The sequence below is a fragment of the Protobothrops mucrosquamatus genome, unplaced genomic scaffold (assembly GCF_001527695.2).
Source record: "Protobothrops mucrosquamatus isolate PMUCROS unplaced genomic scaffold, P.Mucros_1.0 scaffold1209, whole genome shotgun sequence".
NCBI lineage: Eukaryota > Metazoa > Chordata > Lepidosauria > Squamata > Viperidae > Protobothrops > Protobothrops mucrosquamatus.
Window position 1 is genome coordinate 102221 of NW_015387419.1, and position 10522 is coordinate 112742.

A 10522-nucleotide genomic window follows, 5' to 3' on the forward strand; every position below is an offset into this window, starting at 1 on the left:
GGCAGCCAGTGCAGCTCGCGCAGCAGCGGTGTTACGTGGGAGCGACGAGTCCCTCCCAACACCGCCCGCGCGGCCGCATTTTGGACCAGCTGGAGCCTCCGGGTGCTCCTCAAGGGAAGCCCCATGTAGAGAGCATTACAGTAGTCCAGGCGGGAGGTGACCAGAGCATGAGTGACTGTGCGCAAGGCGTCCCGGTCCATGAATTTTACTAGCAGTACTCCTTTGGCATCTTCACATTTGGCTGGATTTTCTATGGCACTACTTCCGGTGTGGTATTGGTTCATGATAATGCTTGCCTGCACACCACTAGATGCACCCAAGAACTTTTGAAGTAGCTCCATTGGGATGTTTTTGATCACCCCCCTATAGCCCAGATTTGGCGCCAAGCGACTACTAAGGAATTTTAAACCTTGTAAGACATTATGACAAGTGCCTTAATTTGAATGGTGATTATGTTGAAAAGTAATGTAATGTAGTTTTCTAATGTGTATAATAAACGTTCTGTATCTGCAAGTGTCTGTCATTGATAGCCAAACAGAGGTTTATTTCTGAATTGCCCTTGTAGTATGTAACTTGTTCCTATCTCTGCTCCAGCAGATCTTATGGTAGAAAGGATGCTGGGAAAGCAGAAAACCTATGTCCCTAATGAATATGCAGAAGTCAAAATATAGGTCAGTGTGAGACATTGCCTTCTGGTTCACCTTGGGATTCCTAGGCTGAGGAAGCTCATAATTCCTTTTATTTTCTTAAGCACAACCTCTAAAAAACTCAGGCAAGTTCCAACAGTGTTAATGTGGGAAATATAAACATTCTAATCTAATCCCTGAACTATGATTACCATGAAGACTAACAGCAGGGGAAACAAAACAATCCTGCCATATGTGAGATAGGACTCAATCCCCTGGGGTCTTTGCTCTTCCACCAAAAAATACTCCTCCTGGTCCTTGACCACTGAGATTGCCCACTCCTCCTGGTCATTTCTGTATTCATACATTACTTCCTTAATAAAAAAAATAGTCCAAAATCGTTTGGGGTGGGGAAGAACAGAATCCATATATTCAGGTAAAATAAATTCAGTGTATTAGCCTTGATGGGTCCTTGGGCAAGCCTCCTTTTCTCAGCTCTCTTCACATTTGCAGTATAAGGATCCTAATACAAGGCAGGGCTGCACTTAAAAATATACTCAACTAATGGAGAAGAGTTTGAAATTTATTGACAATCTAAGACCGATCATTAAAAGTACATCAAATACAGCCTCTTTTTTTTAATCAAGGAATGTTAGGAGTCTGTTTTAATGCCTGTTTTATGCTTTGGGGTAGAACTCAAGTGTATGATATTATAGAAAAAAAATCAGAAAATTAATTCACAATCATAAACCAATTCAGTGGCATATGCCATCCCTAATGATCTAGGATTTTGTCAATTCAGTTTGATTTTACACCTGCCATTCTGCCTAAATGTATAATCTAAAAGAGTGCTACACATTCTGACTATTGTGTTTTTATATTGACAAATGAATGCAATAAACTGTAAATAATAAATTATTATAATAATTAAATACAGTGCAGTACAGCATTATGCATTTTGCTGTTTGGCTCAGTGGTGAGTGGAGAGAACAACTTCAGCTTTTCTAAGGACTATGCACACTGGAATTTAGTCGATCCTTCCATTATTTGAAATCACTAGCTCTTTCAAAACCAGGTATTTTGGCAAAATTGTTTCCTTAATTAAGAGCATTTCTGCACTAGCCATTTACAGTGTCACCCTGCCATTGCTAGAGTGTTCTAAAGCTTGTCCTCATTACTGATTTATTGCCACAACAATTGCTGGCCATGCTATAAATTGCTAGTGTAGAAAAGCTCTAAGAATAGAGTGGAAATGGAATGGCCAGCTCCACATTCCTTGAATATTGCAAGGCATTTCTAAAAATCTGTATGTTGATAAAGAACCCAGTCTTTATGAAGATTTGTACAGAAATTAAACTCTATGTTGACTAAGTATTTCCTTGATTTCACTGTAATAATAGAACTTACTCAAGAGGAATCTGGGGATTTAAAAAGGAAGAGCTGAGTTTTCTTATATGTTATTTGGTAGACAAATATGTGTCTCCTGATTTATTCATTTCACCCCTTCTCAAGAGTCCAGATTTAGCCCTGTAATTCAGGTCTTAATAACTCTGCAGATTGACATGCTTTCTTGAGGGTTGCAGAACCATGTTAATCTGATGTAGCAAAACCCACAAAGACTTCAGATAACTAAGAGATGTAAATTAAAGTAAACATTGGGGACATAGGGATTCTAGATACTTTTGTATGGCTAATCTAGTCAGCCAATGTACCTAGTCTAGGGGCCAATGCATCCATGAGGAGGTACGGTATAATGGCAGTTTGATCCTATCATGAATCCAAAGTATTGTAATACTTAGCTGATCCTACTGACACCAGAAAAAGGGGCAAATAGATGAAATAAGAAGCCAGGTCTAATGACTGCTAGATCCACTTGTTTAAGAATGTTGTCAGTAGGGATAAGAACTTTACCTGATAGAAAGTATTCAACATAACTAAAGAACATACCTGAACCCTTTTTGGCAGAAGGGCAGCAACGTTACAGAGTTAGGGAGTGATGAACTTTAGAAAGTGATTTTAGTTGCTCAGCCAAAGCCATCATTTTCAGTAAAGCAGTAAATCCTAGTCAAACTATGATCAGCATCAAGGCGGTGGCAGGGTGGGTGGGAATTTCCTTTGCTTCCACTCTGTGCAAATTCCTTTTGTATGCGATGGCCTGCATTGCAGAGATTTTCCTCTTATCTTCTCTGCACTCCTCCCTAGGATCATTATGATGAAGTCATTGTGAATTAAGACCTTGCTGTAGAACCCAGCGGGCTGTTTCTGTGGCAAAGATCCAGTGACACGGTTGCAGGCTTTTAAATAGCACACTAGCAGTGCTGGAGAAAAAGCACTTCCCACAGCATAATTGTCATGTGAAAAGGGCACTACCATATGGGGGGCCATTGGGCTGATTGCCTCTTTCTGTAATAAATCCCTTTGTGAGTTCCACAGGCTAGTGACTCGAATAACCTCTTGACAGGCGCATAGAACACAGTAGCACACAGTATTTGCTGATCAATATAGTGCATAACATCCTCAAGTGCACAATACAGCCTTCAAAAGGCCAAAGGAATACCATTACACTTCTGGAACATATTATGTGGACCTATTTCAGTCAGGGGTTGTTGTTTTTTGTCCTTGCAATATTGTACTGAGATTGCTTAATCAATCTGGATGGAAAACATATGCTGGAAACTGGATAGAAAAGTACAGCTCTGTAAGATCTCGTGGCTTTTGATACCCCTGATTGTGGTATTCCTTAGGACCATTTGGAAGAAACCTTGGAAACCTTGTTTTGTAATGATTCAGTACAGTACCTTGAATGTTGACCCATGGTATTCCATCTTATATTTTATGCATCTTCAACATCTACATAAAACTACTGGGAGCTTTGGAAAAGGATGTCATCAGAATGCTGAAATTCCATGGTCCTATTACTTGTAGCCAAGTAGTATAAGTTAAGGAAGTTATTAGCACTACAAATAAATCCAGTCAAGAAGCTGTTGACCAATACGAAACTGAATTTGGAGTTGGACTCCCAAAGATCAAATCTGTCTAATGGAAATCTGTTTTTCAGTTGGAATGACAAGTGGCAATTGTAATACAAAGTGCATCCACACCATTATACCTAAGTTGCCAGCATAATCATGCCGATAGTTGCATAGGGCCTGACATGAAGTGTCCAGAAGTTGTCACTGGGGCAAAATGTAGTAAAAATGTGACAACTGGGCTGCTAAAGAGTGCAAAATACTATACTGTACTGATAGATTTCTACTGTTTGCCAAATACTTTCTGAACTCCATTTAAGTTATTAGCCATAACATGTGAAACTTAAGACAGCTTAAAATCTGTCTAAGAGACATCTTGTTTCCCTTATTATGAATCTGATCTGCAGATGACCCTCTGAAGACATTGTTTTTAAAAGCTCATTTATATGGCTTGGCAAAGATGGCCTTGTCTGTATTTCCCCCAAGGCTCTGGAATGCTGTCCCTTGGGAACTGTATTTGGCCTCATTCTCTCTGCCTTTAGAAAGCACTAATGATGCATCCGTTGTGTCAGGGCTTTAATGGTTAAGTAGCTTAATTTCTTAAATTTTCCAATATACTCTTCTAATTAAAAAGTAAATAACCTGGCACATTACAAAGCAAAGCACTAGCCTCTGACATTATCTTTATTTCAAAGAGCCTTCAGAATGCCCACAAAGTGGAGTGCTAATATCAATCCCCAAAGGAAACATGGAGTTACATACATACATACAGTACTCCAGCATGATTGAGAAGGGAGAGTACATGCTGGTTGGATCCCTTCTGGCAAATCAACTGCCTGCTTTTGAGAAGTGAAGGAGGGAGCTTAAAATAGCCACCTGAAAGCGTATAGCCTACATGGATATGTTTACTTGTTAAAAGTCCAGGATAGATCATAAGCTTCGTCCCTCTTTGGGGATAATGAAATATCTTGAATAAAAAGCCCTTCTGAGCTCAGGCTCGGAACCCGATAGCTTTTTCGATCAGCAGGGAATGAGTGTGTAACTTTAGCTATAACATGGGTGTCAAACTTGATCGCGTCATGTGACATATTTTGACGTATCACGTTTTTTGCCTTTGCAGAGCATCTGGCTTGTGGGCCACCAGTTTGACACCACTGAGTTATATATATATTTTTTTTTTGAAAAAACAGATGAGGTCTTTAATTTGGAATTTTCAGTGGGATTCAACCAGTTCGCACCACTTCGGCAGAACCAGTAGCTAATTTTTTGTCGTCCAGGCCCAGAATGGACTTCCAGAAGTGGCATCCACACAGAGAACCGGTTGTTCACATATTTGAATCCCATCACTGGGAATTTTGTATGATAAATACGTAATATATAAAGGACTGACTACTTTGATTAGTCTATCAATGAGATTACTCCATTTCCAAAGAAATTCCATCCAGCAAGAATCCAGGAATGTTTGTTGGTGTACTGTTGTGTTTTTTTTTGTTGTTGTTGTTTTGCTACCATTTTCAATTATCTGGAAGATTGTTCTAGTAGTTTTGATGAAATTCAAACATTCCATAGGACATTGAGAAATGTTCACTGCAAACCTACCTATTGCAGATCTAAGCCTGTGGACCATTTTGAGGGTACCATCCATCTTCATACCAAAACCTCCCAATCTTCAAATGGGAGGCTCTAAATGAGTGCTCTGGATTCACAAGATTACCACCATCACCCCCCCCCCCAAAAAAACTGGAATGCCTCTATGGTGGCCACAATTTTCAATCTAGAGTCACTTACATGGTATAGCTGTTGCTTTCATATTAAAGAACCACTTGAAAATTGCATGTGTAAATTATCTGCGTATCTTAAATGACTTTGGTCAGGAGCCTCTTGTATTCTTAAGGACTGCAGATAGAAATGGAGTGATTATTGACAAAAGCTATAGACAGAACCACCTCCAAAATAGGGTCAACGATAGCAGAGCTTTCAACCTTTTCATAGATTGTACCACTTTTAGAACATAACAATATTCAAGTACCACCGGTGCTTAGCAAGGTGGCAAAAACTTGTTGACTAAAAAAAAAAAAGGAAAAAAGTACCGTTTTTAATTTCTTCAGTGGTGGTTGCTTTGCTCAATCACTTTTTCTTTGCACTGATGAACATATGACAAATTTATCCATATTTATTAATATGCACCACTACCTTGGTGGTCAGCTGGGTGGTCGGCCCTTCTTCCTCTCTTCTTTCTCCTCCCTGCCTGCTGGGCTCTCCTTCCACAGCCTCTTCTCCCTCCTTTCTCCTCACTGCTTGTCTCACAGAAGCCTCTCCTCTCCTCCCTCTTTTTCCATCCCCTTCTTTCCCAGTCTTTTTTTTCCTCTCCCTCTCCCGCCAAAACCTCCTCCTTTTATATCCTCTCCTCTCTCCCCTCTTTTCTTCTGGGTGCGCTGGAAGCGCCAATCAGCTGGAGCCACGTTGCACCAATCCTGGGCTTTTAACAGAGCCCCAGCAACACCGCAGCTCCAGCTGACTCTTTCCCAGGCCTGTGCGGTGCTGCCGCCACTTCAGCTCATCCCCCCAGCTACTTCAGCTCATCCCCCCAGTAGACACTTGTCTACTAATTTCCAGGTGCTGAAGTACCACCAACGGTCTGTAGTACTCCATATATTACTGTAGTAACGGTCTGTAGTATTCCATATATTACTTGCAATTTTCTGGAGCAGCACTAAACTAAGCCATCAAGGCAAGCATCACAAGGTGTAAAGATGATTTAAAGAAGCAGTCTTTGGATTCTTAACTGCGTATGTCTTTCCACCTCTGAAATTATACAGATAGTATTGGAGACATTAAAGCAATTTTACATGGCATTGGTCTTTTGATAAATTTGGGAGGGGAAATTCTTGGAATAAACCAAAAGTCCTACATTTCCAAGATCTTTGTAAAATAGAAACTCAATCCATGAATGGTAAGGGATGAAGTTCTGGGCATCTTCACAGTCATATGAATAAATTGAAAACAATGAATATATATTACATACAGATGATACGATATGTCTTACATTGCATCTTATTACAGAGATAAACATAAATTTGTTGGATATTGAACAAAGAAGGTGTAGTTTGAATCCACTGAGTAATATATTTTTCCAACCATTGGAAGATGAAGAACCAGTTTTTTACAAAACGTGTATAACATTTAAACAAACATTTTTGAGAGCAAGGCAACTTTGTAGAGACATAGGATGACTCAAAGCTTCTCTCTTGACAATCTTGCATCCTGCAATTGCTTATAGATCTTGGTAGTTGCACCCCCAGCTATTTTATTAATTATATAAGCAATTGTTACTCCCCTTTCTGCATTTTGATTCCTTTCTATCTCCATATATAAATTCCTACATCTTAAATATTCTATGCGGATAAAAAAATAAAGCTGGGTTCTCCCAAACTTTATACTCTACACATTAGAAAGTCTTCATCTGTTAATATTAAGGATGTATTTTCCATGCAAAATCTGAATCCTACTACACCATCAGTGCAGACTTATCACCTGGTATTCTTACTGCTGAAAGGGAAAAGGGCAAAAGATGAAAACAAACTTGTTTCTTACATCAAGCAATCACTATCACAAGCTATATTTTCTTTGTTAGATCCAACACACTGTAATATTCATTGAAGGCTTATTGTTTTAGATAAGGGTCCTGCTGGACAAAAAGGAACGCTACACAAATGCACTAAACCAATAAATCTAGGAAATCTTGTTACAAATGTCCTTTTATTTGATCACTGTCTGGTTCTTCCTGTAATTTGGAATACTAATGTTATCCTGAATTAATTACCAAAAAGTGGAAATTAAAACAAAACCACCCATTTCCTTAGTTATGTTGCTGCTTATTCCAAGTATAAGGAAACTGTGGCCAGACGCTTAGCTTATTAGAACTATTAGATCTCAAATGCCTCAATATTTCAAAAATTAAAAAGGGATTTACTTTAGCAGCAGAATACCCAATTTTCATTTCAGTAGTCTGGATTTCAGGCCAGGCATCTTCAGTTATAAGATTTTGTTAGGCAGTGATGGAAAACATTGTATGATAGCTTAGAAAACTTCTGAGCAATTAATCCTGCATTAAATGGTCTGACTGTCTAATTTGGTAAAGGGCAGCTTATTGTTTCCTAATAGGTTAATTTATCCCATTAAATAGGAATAGACTTTTAGTAAGAATTCAACAAAAGCATAACACAAACTTTTCATAACACAAACACCTGTAATAACATCAGTCTAAAAGTAGATTGTAGACTAGTTTTACCCCAATCATATCTTGACATATTGTGATTTCATGTCCCCTCCTCATTCAATAAATGAAGGGTTCCCATAATTTGTTGAATCAGTGATTACATTTAGAATGTTTACCTGTCACAAGAACTTGCACAAAATGATTACCATCAAAAGCCTGGACACTCATAAGGCACCCATTTACCAGAAGACAAATTGGTGCTATTAACCCCATTACTTACATAGGACATGCTTTCCCATCCCAGCTTACCTTTTTTATTTCCCGAGAAACAGGCAATTCCAAAATATTACTGAACTGTTCCAGACCTGAGCATTCTTGGAAATAAAACCTGCATGAGGCTGGTATTCTGCATTGCTTCCCCTTTCCTTTTTACTAAAATATTTAGTAATAAAATGATGAGGCAAAATTTAACAGGCATCAGACATGGGGATCCAAGAGTCTGCCATTAGAGTGTTACTCTTATTCTCCTATGTTTACCACAACTTTTAAGTATTGTATGTTGAACTTCAGAGGCACATCAGATGGTTTAAAGTTTTATTTAAAAACATTTCCAGTGTTTGACTACTCACCTGGAAAGACACATTATGTTTAATTTGTTCACATTTAGGGAAGTTTATATAGTAACGGCAACATAACCTCACATGAAAGCGTTCAAAACTGAAAACGATTAAATGACTAAGGCTGCATACCTCTGCGTATCAGATGCTGGGCACTTCAAGAATGGCTTTTTGACTTCATGGCTTTTGTGCAAAGTTATTATTGCATGGGGAAAATAACATACACTTGCAAGTAGTTGATTGTGTGCTATCATGAAGAGAACTCTTGACAGTATCCTTCATTTTATTTTGAGATGTCTAGTAATGCCATCCATAGCCATGCAGAAAAATAGGAAGTAAGCTCAAATGGTACTTTCTTGTTTCAATTTTCCACTTTTGGATATACTTCCGTGAACAGCCTGAGATCAACAGCCTGAAATCAACAACAGCCTGAGATCAACATGTACATCATGCGTAGTTCTCAGATTATTTACATAGAGAGAAAAAATCCTTTTAGCCGGTGAACAAACCTCAGCATTTTAAGCAAATATATAATTCCGTTTAATAAGATTTCAAAGCAGTGACCATATTTAAAGCTGTTCCAGTGATTTTTTTCTAACACTGATCCTCACCAGAATAAAATTTTGTCACCTAGATCTGGAGAATAGATCTTTTTTCTGTTCTGTATCAGATACATCCTAACTAGCTAACCTACATTAATCTCCAATGTCATCTTGGCTCAGCTTATCAGAAGGAAGAAGTGTGCTTGGAAATGGACCTGCACAAGCTCAAATTTAAGGAAGCACTATTAACTAAAGTAGGGATTGGATACTATTCATAAGATGAACTGAAAAGGAATGAACATTGCAGTTCTGCAAAGTAATCCTAAAATCAGAGCCAACTGGATAGACCCCATGTAAATTTGTTAAATTTTCTATTTTCCTGTAGGCAAAAATCCATCTCACACTTTTAGGAAAATTGTGTATCTTTTTCTCTCAGACTTTTACCTATGGATGGATGGAAGGAGAAGGCTTGTAGTAGAGAGGAAAGAGGACAGGTCTCACCAATGTTTCAAAGAATCAGAGTCTTTCAAAATTGAAATTGGGAATCTCTGCTGACAGATGCTATATATATTTATCAAAAGGGGGGTTTGGCACATTGAGTGGATACTAAAGAGGAAAGGCACCCTATAAAATTATGATTTATGATTATTTTGTGATTATGATTGTGATTTATCACTAGTTGCTTGCATGTACACTGAGAGCTTATGTATCGGAGACAAATAAAGACTTTTCTCTTCTCTTCTCTTCTCTTCTCTTCTCCCCTCCCTCTTGGATTGTAGGAGAGTATGAAGAAAAGCTAAAGTATCTGAGCTACTACTATATCCCTCTAAAACTAGAAAATAAATGCACCCTGATTAGAAGCAGAATAAACTTAAATGATCTTTCTGAAAAGGTATCAAGAAGCCCAGAATCACTTAAAAGTCAGACCAGAAAAGTATCAGAACTCATTAAGTACTGATTTACAAAGCATTTTGCAACAGTTTATACTCAAGGATTATTTGGTCAGAGTAGCTTATCTATCAGTTCAAGGAGTCTGTTGACCAGCATTAATTGTAAAACAATATATCATTGTGTCTCATTATAAGTTTATTTATAACCTGTTTGTACCAGTTAGATGTTTCTTTAATGTTCAAATATTTTGGAGCACAGTTAAACATTCACATTAGAATTCATAGAGTTATCTAATTTTATGCTGCTGGACCATTTCATACCTTAGTTTGTCCAGTATTCATCCCAGTAGCTGGGATACTATAGCTTTTATTCATGTCCTTCTACAATCCAGACAGAATTAAAAATGTGGAGGAACGCTGAATTGTAGGGTCACAAAAGCCTACCAGATACCCCACAAAATTTTACTTTGCATTGTCAGCATCTTCATACCTATATGTACATTTGTGATTCATGGTAGTTATACAAGAAAGTGGCAACTTGTTTTTTCACCAAAGTGGTTTTAGGGAGCTGGACTTTGCGGCAAAACTTGGTTAAACTTGCACAGGGCTTTTTTTCTCATAGAACGCCCAGAACGGAGTTCCAGCACCTTTTTTGGATG